At 43.9% G+C, this 17338-nt stretch overlaps 1 pseudogene; it reads right to left on the reverse strand.

Moving 5' to 3' along the window:
* Positions 1-670: 670 nt before the first annotated feature.
* Positions 671-9847, reverse strand: LOC124003821 (annotated as a pseudogene).
* Between the last annotated feature and the right edge of the window lie 7491 nt (positions 9848-17338).

A 17338-nucleotide genomic window follows, 5' to 3' on the forward strand; every position in this document is an offset into this window, starting at 1 on the left:
ATGGAGACCTCATGTTTTGTCTTCTCTCTTTATCTATTTTGATCCCAAAGTTGATTTTTCCACCCACTTTTTGTTGTCATGATTGGAGTTGTTTCATTACAACATGAATAATCATTGAATAGAGCCACAGACTCTTTTCAAAGACTCATGTCTATCGTTTCCTTTACACATACCACTTAACAGCAGAAGGCTAGATTTACATACATTTAAGATGCAGTTTGTACTATGATGTTTTACGGTGTGTTACTGCTTTTGTCTTGTGTTTAACATGTACACGATGCCTCAAACAAAACTTCACATTAGGGGAGACTCAAGTCAGTAAAGATAATCAAAGACAAGAATCTTATCTTTCTGAAAGGACAACTGAAAAAATCTATTCGCAGAAAAAGTATTTCCCAAAGGAAAGTGTAACATTTAGGAAAGAATTAGCTGCAATTAGCCCCTTCCTGTACTTTTTCCCTGCAGTTTATGAAGTCAAGAAACTTTTCGATTCAGCAATTGTCTGAATCAAGGACTTCCTCCAAAACATGGTAATTGTTCAGGGTATTCTAGGTGCGAGTCTGACCCCTGGTGGTGAAAAGATAATGCCCAGATAAATTGTCTGGTCGAACAACAAACACGCACACACGCACACACACAATAACTATTTATTGACAAATTTATACCTCAGCACAGGTCCAGATATATAGCACAGCATGATATCATATTGGACTCTGTGATTTTGTTCATTTCTTCAACGATTTAGACAAGGCAACTTTTAGGTCCTGAGACCAACAGCATCACTCAGAGCAGATTCATCAGTGAAAGAATTCATCTGTTTGAGAGTGTTCTCCAAATCAAAACTTCCAAGTTTTAGAGCTTGATGTGTAAAAGTACACAGTACTGGCCCTGGAAAAATCATTGCAGTCAGTGTTGCAAAACAAAACCAAAAGTTATTGTATCATGATTATTGTATTGTGGTTACAAAGATTGGAGGTGAAATCTGAACTTTAGCTAGCTTTCGTAGAGCTGCAGCTTCTCAGAAGCATGAGTATGCTACTGTATTGTGGTTAAACAAACACACATTGATCTGCTCATATCTGAACATTCTAACCCAGTCTCCATGACAACGGGCCCTCGGATTCTCTCTCTCTGATTAGTTCTGAGATCCGCACACTGTGTTTGTGACAGGAGGCTGGGCTCCAGGAGTGCTCTGGAGCTGGCTCCGTGTCGTACCCAGGGAAAGGTGCTGTTTGGGGGTAGGTGTGTCTCACCAGCCCCCCTCTGAGGTGTCCACGTCCTGAACCATCCCTCCCTGCTGGATGACAGCTGTCGCCATGCTGATGGCCTCCTCCAATGTCTGTTGCTCCTCCACACACACACACACACACACACACACACACACACACACACACACACACACACACACACACACACACACACACACACACACACACACACACACACACACACACACACACACACACACACACACACACACACACACACACACGCCTGCTGGTAGTGAGCTGCCTGTCATAACACCCTCCGAAGTCACTATGGCAACCTGGAGAGGAAAGACAAACCACCAGAAACATGATGATCCACTTTACAGCACAAACATTGACATGCAAGAGCAAATACTGCTTCATGCATTTAGCCTAGTGTGGGCTAAGGAGTACGTGCGTGTAACCTACCTGCTGCAGCGCCTTGGCCTCCCCTGTAACCATGGTAATGTGGCGGTGTCCCATGGCGGTCGTGTCCGTCTGCTGGATCGGCAGAGAGATGGTTGTGCCGTCCTGCATTACGATGGTGATAACCGTGCTAAGCACCTGTAGGTCCTCTTCTGACAGACCCACCTGCTAGAAGAGAACCAACTGTTTTTATAATACACTCAAGTTCGGAGAAACAGAACAGCTTGGGACTGTGGTGACAGCATGTACTAGAACTGAGCATGCGGCTATCAAAAGAATGGGAATGGAAAATGTATGCCCTTTTCATTCCATATCACACAAGTGGAATCACTAGATAGGAAAGTAGGACTACCTGAGAGCCAATGACGTCTTGGGAATCCGACCCTTCCTCTTTCTGCTCCGCCCCTTCCAGGAAGGAGACCTGTGAATGGTCGTTGATCGCTTTTGCAAAAGAGAAAACGGAGAGGCGGGTCATTAACGAATGAGGGGATTCGATTATCTGGCCCGGGTTACTCCGGTAAGAGGAGTTAGCGCCGTGTTAAAAGTGATTGCATTTGTTTTGGAAGTAGGCAGCCTCCCGGTCATGAGCCAGGTGCCCCGTTCAAAGCCCGCGGCAAAGTCGGCTTAAAACAAAAGTGACGTAGCCTAGACTAGATGGAGCACGTGGAGTCATGAGTAGGATTGTGTTCTCACATAATAGATTGTATGTTTCTGGACAACGCACCATGCTGCCTTGTTGACAACATGACCGAGCGGAGCTGATTATTGTTCAATTTGAGAAGGGAGCTCCTCCCTCACCGCTTTTGTCCGCTCACGTCACGGGCCATGGACCGTTGCACCGCGGCTCAGGTTAACAGAACTCCCTCAACGCATTGAATACTGTTAAGATCTTCAAGAGGAAATGAGTTCACAGCCGGTGTTTATTATAAGAGTGTGTGTGTGTCTCTACATACCTTCCCTGTCCCCTGTGGCCTCAAAGTCTGTGCGTGATGCATTTGTGCATGACCAGTGTAGAGGGCTGTGCCACAGTGGTTGCAGGTGTAAGGTTTGCAGTGTGTGTGAACCACATGGTGCTTGTACAGGCTGGAGTACTCTGTAAATCGCTTCCCACAGCCAGGTACTGTACACAGGTAGGGCTTCTCTCCTAGAGGAGAGAGAGGGAGATAGAATGAGGGAGGGAGCAGGGGAGAGAGAGAAAGAGGTGTACTTATTTCATGTGAAGTATCTAACTAAACAGTCATGTAATCGCTCACCCGTGTGTAGTCTCATGTAGTATTAGTAGTGTGTGTGTGTGTGTTTTATCTTGGGGTGCGTCCTACCCGTGTGTATTCTCATGTGGTTCTTGTAGTTGGTGGCACTGGCGAAGCTTCGTCCACAGGAGGGTACAGGTCACATGTAGGGGCGTTCTCCTGTGTGTGTTCTGATGTGGACCTTCCTGATGTTCGAGGTGGTGAAGGAACGACCACAGCCCTCAAACGGACACTTAAAATGGCTTCTCACCTGACAGAGAGATAGACAAAATGTCAGGGGAAGAGATTGAGAGAAGGAAAGAAAGATATGGGGGAAGAGCACGTACAGCCCTTGAACGGGCACTTTAATAGTGTCCCATCGAACAAGAGGGAAGGAAACAAAGGAGGGAAAGACAAAAAGGAGAAAGCGAGAGAAAGTGAGAGGGAGCGTAAGAGGTCTACGCTGAGGTGTACAAAACATTAGGAACAACTTCCTAATATTGAGTTGCAACCCCCCTTTTTTCCTCAGAACAGACTCAATCTGTCAGTATATGGACTCTACAAGGTGTCGAAAGTGTTCCACAGGGATGCTGGCCCATATTGACTCCAATGCTTCCCACAGTTGTGTCAAGTTGGCTGTCATGTTCGTGGAACCATTCCTGGACAATCCTAGCCTTGTGGCATGGGGCATTATCCTGCTGAAAAACTCAATTTGCAGATAGATACACTGCCGCCAGGAAGGGATGCACCTGATTGGAAACGATGTTCAGATATACGGTGGCTTCACTTTTATCAAGGGGCCCAACGTGTGCCATGAAAACACACCCCACACCATCATCACTAGCCTGCAATCATGACACGCGGCATAACATATATGCAAGGACTCGTGGTTTTCGCCATACCCTAGCCCTCCCATCAGCATGAAACAGCAGGAACCGGGATTCATCAGACCAGGAAATGTTTTTCTAATTCTCCAGTGTCCAGTGTTTTCGTTCCTTAGCTCATTGCAACCACATTTTTTATTATTATTTTTTGCTGAAGGAAGTGAAACTCAGGTCATCGACTGCCATACCCCATTCGTGTCAAGCTACAACGAGTTGTGCATTCATTTGATGGGTCTTTGGGCACCAATGTTGTACTGGACTGTCAGTTGATGAACTGTATCCCGTCTGTTGCTCTGCACAATTCGTGTCAGCCTCCTTTGTCCTCTTTCATCAATGACCCATTTTCGACCACTGGCTGTTGTTGGCTAGATGTCATTTGGGTGGGTGGTGGACCATTCTTGATACACATGGTAAACTGTTGAGCGTGAAAAACCCAGCAGCGCTGCAGTTCTTGACACACTCAAACTGATGCGCCTGGCACCTATTACCAGACCCTGTTCAAAGGCACTTAGATATTTTGTCTTGCTCTGAATGGCACACATACACAATTCATGTTTCAAGGCTAAAAAAATAATTATTTAACCGGTCTCCTCTCCTTCATCTACACTGATTGAAGTGGATATGACAGGTGACATCAGTAAGAGATCATAGCTTTCACCTGGATTCACCTGGCCACCCCTATGTTACCGAAAGAGCAGGCATTCCTGTTTTCTACACACAGTGTAGAAGTAGAGATATGAGGAGACTGATGGAAAGAGAAAGTGACAGAAAAAGAGGGGGGGGGGGCTGAGGAAAGAAGTGGTGGGGGAAAGATTTAATTTTTTTATTTTTTATTTTTTTATTTTACCTTTATTTTACTAGGCAAGTCAGTTAAGAACAAATTCTTATTTTCAATGACGGCCTAGGAACAGTGGGTTAACTGCCTGTTCAGGGGCAGAACGACATATTTTGTACCTTGTCAGCTCGGGGATTTGAACTTGCAACCTTTCAGTTACTAGTCCAATGCTCTAACCACTAGGCTACCCTGCCGCCCCAAGATGCAGGGTGTGTGTGTGTCCTGCTACCTGTGTGTGTGTCCTGCTACCTGTGTGTGTGCGGACGTGTTTCTGGAGGTCCTCGGAGGTTTTGAAGGCCTTGAAGCATACGTCTTCAGGACACTTGTGTGGTTTCTCTCCAGTGTGTGTTCGCAAGGTGACACTTCAGCCCGTAACCTGTGGCAAACGCCTTTCCACACATCAACACGTCACACCTGTATGGCCGGACAGCTGTGTGAGCCCGCTCATGCACCTGACAAGACAGGGGGCAACGTTAGTATAACATTCACATCTTGTCACTTGGTAACAAGTGTGTGGTGTTTGGTATCTTGAGGTGGCGACGCATGTGGAAAGGACTAAAAACGATTATGGCTTATAAAGGGAAAGCCAACTGTGTGGCAAACACTGATGCCCTTCTCCCAGACCAGCTAAAACACTTTTTCTGCTGACTCAGAGGTAAACAATACCGACCCTCCTAGGAGGGCCCCCAGTGCTCTCGGAGGAGGGACTGTGTGCTCTCGATCTCTATGGCCAACGTGAGTAAGACTGTGTGTGAATACTCGCAAGGCAGCCGGCCCAGACGGTATCCCAGGCGGCGGCCTCAGAGCATGCCGCAGACCAGCGGGCTGGAGTGTTTACGGACACACTCAACCTCTTCCCGCCCCAGTCTGTAATCATGCTTCATGATGTCCGCCATTGATCCGGTCTCCAAGCAAACAAAGGTAACTTGCCTAAATGACTATCGCCCTGTAGCACTGACTTCTGTCATCGTGAAGTGCTTTGAGAAGCTATTCAAGGACCACATCAGCTCCACCTTAACTGACACACTGGACCCACTACAATGTGCATACCACTCCAATAGATCCACGCGCGACGCAATCGTCATTGCGCTGCACTCGGCTCTATCCCATCTGGACAAGAGGAATACCTATGTGAGAATGCTGTTCATTGACTACAGCTGAGCTTTCAACACCATAGTCCCCTTCAAGCTCATTGAGCTCAGGCCCGGGGGTCTGAACACCTCCCTCTGCAACTGGATCCTGGACTTCCTGACGGGTAGACACCAGCTGGTGAGGGAAGGCAACAACACCGCTGCCACACTGACCCTCACTGACCCTCACACAGGGGCCCCTCAAGGATGTGTGCTCAGCCCCCTCCTGTACTCACTGTACACCCACGACGACACGAAGTTGGTGGGCCTGATTGCCGACGACGAGACAGACCACAGGGAGGAGGTTAGAGCCCTGGAAGAGTGGTGCCAGGACAACAGCCTCTTCCTAAATGTCAGCAAAACCAAGGAGGTGATTGTAGACTACAGTAAACAGGGGCGCCTCTTCAACCTTTCAGCAACTGAGGAAATTTGGCATAGCCCCTCAGATCCTCAAGACGTTATACAGCTGCAGTCAGGATTGTGCTGCCAAACTGCAAGCCCAAGTGGTGGTGGATGTACGCTGTGCTGCCATCGTCCAGCTGCACTGCCTCCACAGCACTGGGGTCATACCAATCTGCAGGGGTTAGATGATGTTTGAGATCCCTTTCCTTCCATCCTTTTGAGAAGTAATACTAACTGATGTGTGAGGGACTGGACCAAAGAAAACAAGGTGACAACAACTATTGCTTTCACCAAGCCTAACCTGGCCCAGGTTTGATGTTAATATACCTTTGGGTGTGTGGTGGATGTGTGCGGTGGTCCCGTCCTCAAAGGCCAGGGGCTCTGGAGAGAGGACAGGAGAACAGCCAGCATCAGGAGCGACATGGTCTCACAGAGAACACAGACAAGGTTATTCACAAACCCTCCAGCAGATATGTGGTTCTGAGGGTGTAGAATGACCTTTCTGCTGTACAGTGACCTGGTGGATATAGGCTGTAGTACCGCCCCAACAATCCTGTGTAATACTGTATTACATTGTTCATATTTATGTGGCCATTGTCCTAACATCTTGCTCTGTAACAAGGATAGATAACCTAGGTCAGCTGATGTGACATTATTGCACTGATGATGACCTAGGAGTTGTGTGTGGTGGCTTGATACATCAGAGAAGAGAAAAGGTATTGAGTGACGGGTATTAACAATCTGTGGCTGTCCTGGACTCTCAACCACTGAATATACCATATTCTATAATATTTGCATTATGTGAATGCACCTAGGTTAGGTTCAAGATGAGTCTATGGGGAGAGGAGATCCGATGTTAAACTGCATTGGATTCAACGTCGGGTAGAAATAAGCGTTTGGACCTCTACGAGCCAGAATGTTGAATAAAACTTCACTGGTAGTCCGTGTGGATAGTCCTTCTGCAGGCAGGCATGTGAAACAACATAACCACAGGAAAGTATCTCTAGCACCTGAAGCACAAGCAGAACCATTTAAACACGTGCACAAGCTCAACATGTACGCGCGTATATGTATCATGCATTCAGAAAGTATTCAGACCCTTTTACTTTTCCCACATTTTGTTACGTTACAGCCTTATTCTAAAATGGATTCAATTGTCCCCCCCCCTCATCTACACATAATACCACATAAAGACAAAAGCAAAAACAGCTTTAGAAATATTTGCACATGTATTAAAATGAAAAACAAAATATTACATTCACTTAAGTATTCAGGCCCTTTACTATGTTGAAGCACCTTTGGCAGCAATTTCAACCTCAAGTTTTCTTGGGTTTGACATTACAAGCTTGGCACACCTGTTTTTGGGGAGTTTCTCCCATTCTTCTCAGTAGATCCTCAAGCTCTGTCAGGTTGGATGGGGAGTGGTCGCTGCACAGCTATTTTCAGGTCTTTCTACAGATGTTTGATCAGGTTCAAATCCGGGACTTTTCCTGAAGCCACTCCTATATTGTCTTGGCTGTGTGCTTAGGGTCGTTGTCCTGTTGGAAGGTGAACCTTCACCCCAGTCTGAGGTCCTGAGCGCTCTAGAGCAGGTTTTCATCAAAGATCTCTCTGTACTTTGCTCCGTTCATCTTTCACTCGATCCTAACTTGTCTCCCAGTCACAGCAAAATATCCCCACAGCATGATGCTGCCACCACGCTTCCTTTTAGGGATGGTGCCAGGTTTCCTTCGAACATGACACTTGGCATTCAAGCCAAAGATTTCAACCTTGGTTTCATCAGACCAGAGAATCTTGTTTCTCATGGTCAGAGTCCTTTAGGTGCCTTTTGGCAAACTTCAACCGGGCTGTCATGGGTCTTTCACTGAGGAGTGGCTTCCGTCTAGCCACTCTATCACAAAAGCCTGATTGGTGTAGTGCTGCAGAGATGGTTGTCCTTATTGAAGGTTCTCCCATCTCCACAGAGGAACTCTGGAGCTCTGTCAAAGTCACCATCGGGTTCTTGGTCAGCTCCCTGGCCAATGCCCTCCCCCAATTTCTCAGTTTGGCCAGGCAGCCAGCTCTAGGAAGAGTGTTGTTGGTTCCAGACTTCCTCCATTTAAGAATGATGGAGGCCACTGTTCTTGGGGACCTTCAATGCTTCAGGAATGTTTTAGTACCCTTTCCCAGATCTGTGCCTCGACACAATTCTCTTGACCTCATGACTTGTTTTTTTTGTTGCTGACATGCACTGTCAACAGTGGGACCTTATATAGACAGGTGTGTGCCTTTCCAAATCATGTCCAATCAAATGAATTCGCCACAGGTGGACTCAAGTTGTAGAAACATCTCAAGGATGATCAATGGAAACAAGATGCACCTGAGCTCAATTTTGAGTCTCATAGCAAAGGGTCTGAAGACTATAGAAATAAGGTAGTTCTGTTTTTATTTTTATACATTTGCAAAACAAAATGAAAACCTGTTTTCGCTTTGTCATTATGAGGTATTGTGTGGAGATTGATAAGAAAAACAATAAATGTAATCAATTTTAGAATAAGGCTGTAATGTAACAAAAAGTCAAGAGGTCTACTTTGAATGTACTGTATGATATACTTTATGTATTTATCTTATGCACTATAGGCACTAACAGTGCTTTGAAATGTTTATGTAAATATACTTTCCTGTGGATATATTGTCATTCCTACCTTCAAAGGACCTACCACACAGACAACTGGTAAAGTAAGTTAAAATAGATTTTTATGTCCTGAGAGAAAGCTCTCCTGATACAATCGCTCATTTATGTCCAATGTAGAATTCAATGAAATTCAACGTCGGGTTTCCAGGATATGGGGAGGGCAGACTAATATTTTACTGTTAATGGACATAGCTATCTGCTCATGTTGACACAAGGGTTTATGGCATTTATGGGTTTGTGCCATCATTTCCAGGTATTCACTGTATCGGTTTAGATGGGTTCTTTTGGTAAATGAGGGATAGGTTTGCGAATGGCTGAATGAATTATTCTGCAGCAGAACTGGTCAGGCCACACAGCTATCTTTCATTTTAGTAAATTATTGGGAATAATATTTGTTGTACATTATAGTAGGTGTAACAATATGCCATGAAGTATAAAAGGTAGCTTGTCAAGAAGGGATGTGGACTCAAAATAGTCCATTTAAACTGGTTCACAAACTAGGGGTCGAGTGACAACTAAGTAGCTAGCTAACAAGTAAGTAAGCTAACGTCATCATTACACTGAATGGCAAGTTTACCTAGCTAGCAACTGGCAGACTATTGATGCTATGGCTAGCTTCAAGAAGCACATTTTCTTCACCGTTGTTGTTACAACTAGTTAAAAATCACATAACACCAATGACATCAGCAATCGTTGAATTGCTAGCCCCCTAACCTTGACTACATTTGCAATGTCTTTTAACATGTAGCTAACTACTGTAACTAAAGCGCACACGAAAGTCTAAATACAACCAGGCCATTACAACACCTTTGAGCTTGAATCAGACATTTGTGACGCAACATGGTTACTCCCGTCGGAAACACCGATAATCGATCCCTAACAAAGCGTTTTCTTTATCTTAATATTTTACCTCAAACTCAAAAGAAATCCAGAAATTCAAAAGCCCTTCTTTATTTCCCTCTTCCATTTTCCTATCCCATCTCTCCCTCGGCTTGACAAGTTGCAACGCAAGCTGGGATGCTCACCTGCAGCAGAACGCTAGGCACCAAATAAGCACCAGGGAACCTGAATGGTATGAAAACGAGTTGGGTCACAACACTGATCTATAATCTGTTGTTATGGTGACTTGATAGGCTCAGTGGCGATTTTAGCATGTAAATCTTGGTGGGGCGAAGAAAAAAAGGAAAGTGGAATGCATGCCAGCAATGACACTACACAACACTAAACAATATACTAATTGCACTATATAACAGTGACAAATGGTGCCCACAAACTGTTAGGGCCTACATAAAGCTGTCCCAACATCTTACCACTGCTACACCTGGCTATCAGCGGAGCGTTGTCTGGCAGCGAAACAGTTCATTCGGCTTGCTTAAACACCCTCTTTGGGATAGGCGTGCCACTAACGCCCCACCTCGACAACATCCGGTGAAATTGCAGAGCAGCAAATTCAAAATATTAAACATTCATGAAAATACAAGTGTTTTACATAGTTTAAAAGCTTAACGTCTTGTTAATCCAGCCTCTTTGTTAGATTTCAAAAAGGCTTTATGGCAAAAGCATACCATGCTTTTGATTATCTGAGGACAGCGCCCCTCATACAAAAGCATTAAACATTTTCCAAACAAGCAGAGATGTCACAAAAGTCAGAAATAGCTATAAGCTATAGCTATAGCTATATCCTAAGGGTCCCAGCTACATAACAAATGGTCCCTTTGTTCGATAAAGTCCTTCTTTATATCCCAAAAAGGTCAGTTTAGTTGGCACGCTTGATTCAGTAATCCACTGATTTCCGTCATTCAAAATGCATACAAATGAATCTCAAAAGTGACCAATAAATATTTTCCAAACAAGTCAAATAACGTTTCTAATCAATCCTCAGGTACCCCAATATGTAAATAAACATGCGCAACAATATTACAGTCAAAATGGGAGCCACCTAGAAAAACTACTAATTATAGTTCATTTTTCAAAAAATAAGCCTGAAACTCTTTCTAAAGACTGTTGACATCTACTGGAAGCCCTAGGAACTGCAATCTGGGAGGTATTCCATTGATATTCCCAAAGACAGCAATTTCAATGAGTGGTGAGCTCAACAACAACAAAAAATTCCGGATGGACTCTCCTCTGGTTTTCACCTGCCATATCAGTTCTGTTATACTCACAGACAGATTATTTTAACAGTTTTGGAAACTTTAGAGTGTTTTCTATTCAATACTACCAATTGTATGCATATCCTAGCTTCTAGACCTGAGTAAAAGGCGGTTTACTTTGGGCACCTCAGTCATCCAAACTTCTGAATACTGCACAAATGTGGTTTCTAATGACAATTGAGATGTACAAACTATTGCATAAGGGGACGACAAGCAGATAAGAGGCAATCTGTAATTTGGTTTACGACAATGCGCGAGCTAGGACAGGCAATATAACTGTCTGTTAGTCAATATAACTATTTGTTTAACACTTTTGAAATGTACAGCGACAGAATTCAGAACATGGGCGTTCTTACAGTGCTCTCCCTGTACACCAAGTTAGAAATGTAGGATAAATAAATGGGGCATATAAGCAGACAATGAAAGCTCTTACAATATTCAATGATTACATTTCTCTAAAACAGGTTATAGTCAACAGTAGAACAGTCAGAACAGTGGGTGAAATTATGAGGGGTAAATAAACCAAATTACTGGGGTGAGGCACATGGACTACTAACACCTTACTCCACAACATTCACTTAGTATTACTTTCTCAGCTACAGTATACATATCTCCCTTGCATGTTACAGCATTTATGAAGCAGAAAGACAGTACATTTTTGGACTCACATTGTTGTGCTTGGCTCATTTGAACAGGAAGGTGGTGCGGCGGTCCTCATCATTTTAAACTTGGAAAAGAGCCCCTTAATCCCAGATTTGGGACCACACAGCCACTGTCACTGATTCCTTCCAAACCACTTATTGAATTTGCAATTTTCCAACTTGTGTTATGTTTGTCCACCGATGCGTTTTATCTATAATTTATCTTCATATGACAATGATTAAAAAGGATTTCCCAGTAGATTATCATTTGATTCATGATGACTGCTAGCTAAGATTTTTAAAGTATGACGTTGACATGATCAGTTCAATCAAAGCTACTGTAGATATAACGTGATTTGACATTTTATCTGTGGCCTTCTTGGATGGGCACTTCTGTGGCAGCAGCTAGAACTTTCAATGTCTCCTCTTACATTTGTCAGTGATGTAAAGTACCCATGAGTGACAGAAAATTGAGCCAATCACAGCTCAACGCTCCGTATTTTCTGCTGGCTTGCCCAACCACCATAGAAAGCACTGAGCTTGGCTGACACACCTGCATTTAGGAGCTGCCAAAAAATAAACGATGTTTGTACACGGCTTTATTAACTCAATGATCTATATCGTTTGATATGTTACACATATTAATGCCAAAATAACATGCAAAACAGGAAAGCCACCCCCCCCCAAAAAAAAACCAACAGGTGGGGCTCTGCCCTGAATGATGGGTCGCCACTGGATAGGCTAGGGGTTGATACAGGGGTGGGAAGGACTGGTTCTATATATGTTTTCAAGGATCAACTCCGTGACTTTCAATGTGGCACAATCATTGAATGCCACATTTTCCAACAAGTCAGTTTGTGACATTTCTGCCCCGGGCGACTTTGTGTGCCCGACCTCACTAACGCTGTTGTGGCTGAATGGAACCAAGTCCCTGCAGAAATGTCCCAACATGTAGTGGAAAGCCTTCCCAGAGGAGTGGAGGCTGTTATAGCAGCAAAAGGTGGGCCAACTCCATATTAATGCCCATGATTTTGGAATGAGATGTTTGACAAGCAGATCTCCACATACTTTTGGTCATGTAGTGCATTTCAAGGACGGGCAACTTCAGTCTTCGGGGGCGTGAGAGGTGTCTCACTTTTTCCCCATCTGTAGCAAACACAGCATATTAAACAAATTACATTCTAAACTGAAGATCATGATTAGTTTCAGTTTCAAGTTGTATTAGTCATGTGTTTGGGATACGCATGGTATACATCGTCCAACGAAATGCTTACTTGCAGCTAAGTAACGTCACGCCAGGCTAAGCCTACATGAAACACAGCCCTTATTTTCAAATGTTTCTAAAAACCCTTATGGGAAAAATGAATGGTAGAAAAACCGCTAGGTTTTATGGGAATTATATATATCTTTTTTTGTTGTTGATTATTGAAGTCAGGTGTGTTAGCTGGGGCTGGGGCAAAAGTATGACACCAATCAGGCCCTCGAGGACTGGAGTTGACCATCAATTACATATTTAGATCCGTGTGTAAAAATAATCACATTTATTTCTGGAAAATATGTAGCTATATAGGAAAAATCCCTGAATGATTCTACTATGCATAGAAAAGCAAAGGCTAGCTTTTTCAAACAGAAATTTGCATCCTGTAGCAAACTCCAAAATGTTCTGGGACACTAAAGTCCATGGAGAATAAGAGCACATCCTCCCAGCTGCCCACTGCACTGAGGCTAGGAAACACTGTCACCACCGATAAATCTACGATAATCAAGATTTTCAATAAGCATTTTCAACAAGTGGCTGGCCATGCTGACCCCCACAGCAACTTGCCCAAGCCGCCCCTATTTCTCCTTCACCCAAATACAGATTGTTCATGTTCTGAAAGAGCTACAGAATCTGGAACCCTACAAATCAGGGCTAGACAATCTGGACCCTCTCGTTCTAAAATTATCTGCCGAAATTGTTGCAACCCTTATTACCAACTTGTTCAAACGCTCTTTCACATTGTCTGAGATTCCTAAAGATTGGAAAGCTGCCATGGTCATAACCCTCTTCAAAGGGGGAGACACTCTAGACCCAAACTGTTACAGACCTATATCCATCCTGCCCTCCGTTTCTAAAGTCTTCGGAAGCCAAGTTAACAGATCACCGATCATTTCATTTACATTTACATTTAAGTCATTTAGCAGACGCTCTTATCCAGAGCGACTTACAAATTGGTGCATTCACCTTATGACATCCAGTGGAACAGCCACTTTACAATAGTGCATCTAAATATTTTAAGGGGGGAGAAGGATTACTTTATCCTATCCTAAGTATTCCTTAAAGAGGTGGGGTTTCAGGTGTCTCCGGAAGGTGGTGATTGACTCCGCTGTCCTGGCGTCGTGAGGGAGTTTGTTCCACCATTGGGGAGCCAGAGCAGCGAACAGTTTTGACTGGGCTGAGCGGGAACTGTACTTCCTCAGTGGTAGGGAGGCGAGCAGGCCAGAGGTGGATGAACGCAGTGCCCTTATTTGGGTGTAGGGCCTGATCAGAGCCTGGAGGTACTGAGGTGCCGTTCCCCTCACAGCTCCGTAGGCAAGCACCATGGTCTTGTATTTCGAATCCCACCGTACCTTCTCCGCTATGCAATCTGGTTTCCGAGCTGGTCATGGGTGCACCTCAGCCACGCTCAAGGTCCTAAACGATATCGTAACCGCCATCGATAAAAGACGATACTGTGCAGCCGTATTCATCGACCTGGCCAAGGCTTTCAACCCTGTCAATCACCGCATTCTTATTGGCAGATTCAACAGCCTTGGTTTCTCAAATGAATGCCTCACCTGGTTCACCAACTACTTCTCAGATAGAGTCCACTGTTGTCCGGACTTCTGTCAGTCTCTATGGGGGTGCCACAGAGTTCAATTCTGGGGCTATTTTCTCTGTATACATCAATGATGTCACTCTTGCTACTGGTGATTATCTGATCTACCTCTATGCAGACGACACCATTCTGTATACTTCTGGCCCTTCTTTGGGCACTGTTAACAAACCTCCAAATGAGCTTCGATGCCATACAACACTCCTTCCGTGGCCTCCAACTGCTCTTAAGTGCAAGTAAAACTAAATGCATGCTCTTCAACCGATCGCTGCCCGCCCATCTTGCATCACTACCCTGGACGGTTCTGACTTAGAATATGTGGACAACTACAAATACCTAGGTGTCTGGTTAGACTGTAAACTCTCCTTCCAGACTCACATTAAGCATCTCACATTTCCAATCCAAAATTAAATCTAGAATCAGCTTCCTATTTCGCAACAAAGCCTCCTTCACTCATGCTTCCAAACATACCCTCGTAAAACTGACTATCCTACCGATCCTCGACTTTAGCGATGTCATTTACAAAATAGCCTCAAACACTCTACTCAGCAAATTGGATGTCATCTATCACAGTGCCATCAGTTTAGTCACCAAAGCCCCATATACCACCCACCACTGCGACCTGTATGCTCTCGTTGGCTGGCCCTCGATTCATATTCGTCGCAAAACCCACTGGCTCCAGGTCATCTATAAGTCTTTGCTAGGTAAATCCCCGCTTTATCTCAGCTCACTGATCACCATAGCAGCACCCACCCGTAGCACGTGCTCCAGCAGGTATATTTTATTGGTCATTCCCAAAGCCAACTCCTCCTTTGGATGCCTTTCCATCCAGTTCTCTGCTGCCAATGACTGGAACAAATTGCAAAAATCACTGAAGCTGGAGACTTATATCACCCTCACTAACTTTAAGCATCAGCTGTCAGAGCAGCTTACCGATCATTGCACCTGTACACAACCCAACTACCTCATCCCCATATTATTCTTTTGTTTGCTCCTTTGCACCCCAGTATCTCTACTTGCACATTCATTTTCTGCACATCTATCACTCCAGTGTTAATGCTAAATTGTCATTATTTTGCCACTATGGCCTATTTATTGCCTTACCTCCCTAATCTTACTACATTTGCACACACTGCATATAGATTTTTCTAATGTGTTATTGACTGTATGTTTGTTTATCCCATGCGTAACTCTGTGTTTGTGTCACACTGCTTTGCTTTATCTTGGCCAGATCACAGTTGTAAATGAAAACTTGTTCTCAACTGGCCTACCTGGATAAATAAAAGGTGAAATAAAATGAACATTACCTGACAAGCAACCTCACTCACAGTAGACCGGAAACACATTTATTTATAAATATTATCCAAACATTCAGCGTCTGACAGATGTCATGACGCCAGCCCTCTAGCAGAGATGTGACCCCCCCTCCTTAGGAGGGGGCAGTTTTTTGCAACAGCTCCATAAATTCCTGGCAGAGGCCCTCTTCTCCCTTGCAACATGCAGTATGGAGAGTGTCACAGTAAGACAAAGGGACTCTCCCGCCAAATACTCCTACCTCCCGAATTGGAGAATTAAACATTATTCCTAATTTAGAGAATGTGGAAATGGTCAGTGGAGAAGCCAGCTACGACCCGGTCTGTTTTGTTTCATGTTTGTGACCTCATGAAATACAACACAGCCACATTACCCTAACTCTGTTTAGACAGGTTCCTCAGTTATGAGGCTTGCATCTGAATGTGGGATAAAATGTCTAACGAAGTATAAGAATACTTTTGAAAAGATGTGATTTCATCATCTTCTAAAATGAAAATCTTTGTTTTTGGTAACTTGTGCCCAGTCAGTAGCCACGCCCAAGTGAATAGACATTGGTTGGATATGATGAACCAACCCCTTTTCCACTCTAGAATATAAGCTCCTGTGATGAAAAGTCACCTCAGTTCCAAATACCATGAGGTCCTCATGTTTAAAAAGGGCTAATTGTAATTTCCAATCTACAGGCCAGAACATGTGAGAGCTTGCTCCACACTTGAAATGGTATGAACTCTGAACTATTGATCACTCAAGAAGTGAGTCCTAGATTACAGCCCAACAGACTGCAGCTGGAAAGGTAGCAAATCTAGTAAGAACATTGACCCAGAAGAATCAACAAAGGACAATGGCGACATCAACTGGGCAAACCAAAGCCTCACACCAGCTCAACTATCGAAGGCAGCTTCACATAAATACAATGCATTACCTTTCTCCGAACGAGCGTTCATTAGTGGCATAGGTATTTGTGAGAATAGTTTCCCATGTCCGATAGTGACCCATTCCTTAGTCTTCCTTCTGTACCTCCCCTTTATTATCTCTGAATCTATTGTGTTATAACCAAACTGTTTTTGTTTAGTCCACTAGGGATGGTATTTACTGTATAATGTTATGTATTGTATATTCTGTAATTGTTTAATTAGTTAGTAAATAAATAATTGCGCAAATGTGGATGGATGATTCATAGTAAAGGCTGGGTTCATAGATAACCAAGAATTTTACAACTTTCAGATGACTGATATTATGTAAATAATAATTAATGACTGACTGCTATTGATATAAAAGATCATGTATTTAAAAAAATATATTTAACCTTTATTTAACTAGGCAAGTCAGTTAAGAACAAATTCTTATTTACAATGATGGCCTAGGAACAGTGGGTTAACAGCCTTGTTCAGGGGCAGAATGACAGATTTATGCCTTGTCAGCTCAGGGATTCGATCTAGCAACCTTTTGGTTACTGGCCCAACACTCTTAACCACTTGGCTACCTGCCACTATTTAAGAATGGATTTGGGAGATAGCCACTCTATATAAACTAACTCTTCCGTGGTGC

The sequence above is a fragment of the Oncorhynchus gorbuscha genome, linkage group LG18, assembly GCF_021184085.1.
Source record: "Oncorhynchus gorbuscha isolate QuinsamMale2020 ecotype Even-year linkage group LG18, OgorEven_v1.0, whole genome shotgun sequence".
Taxonomy (NCBI): domain Eukaryota; kingdom Metazoa; phylum Chordata; class Actinopteri; order Salmoniformes; family Salmonidae; genus Oncorhynchus; species Oncorhynchus gorbuscha.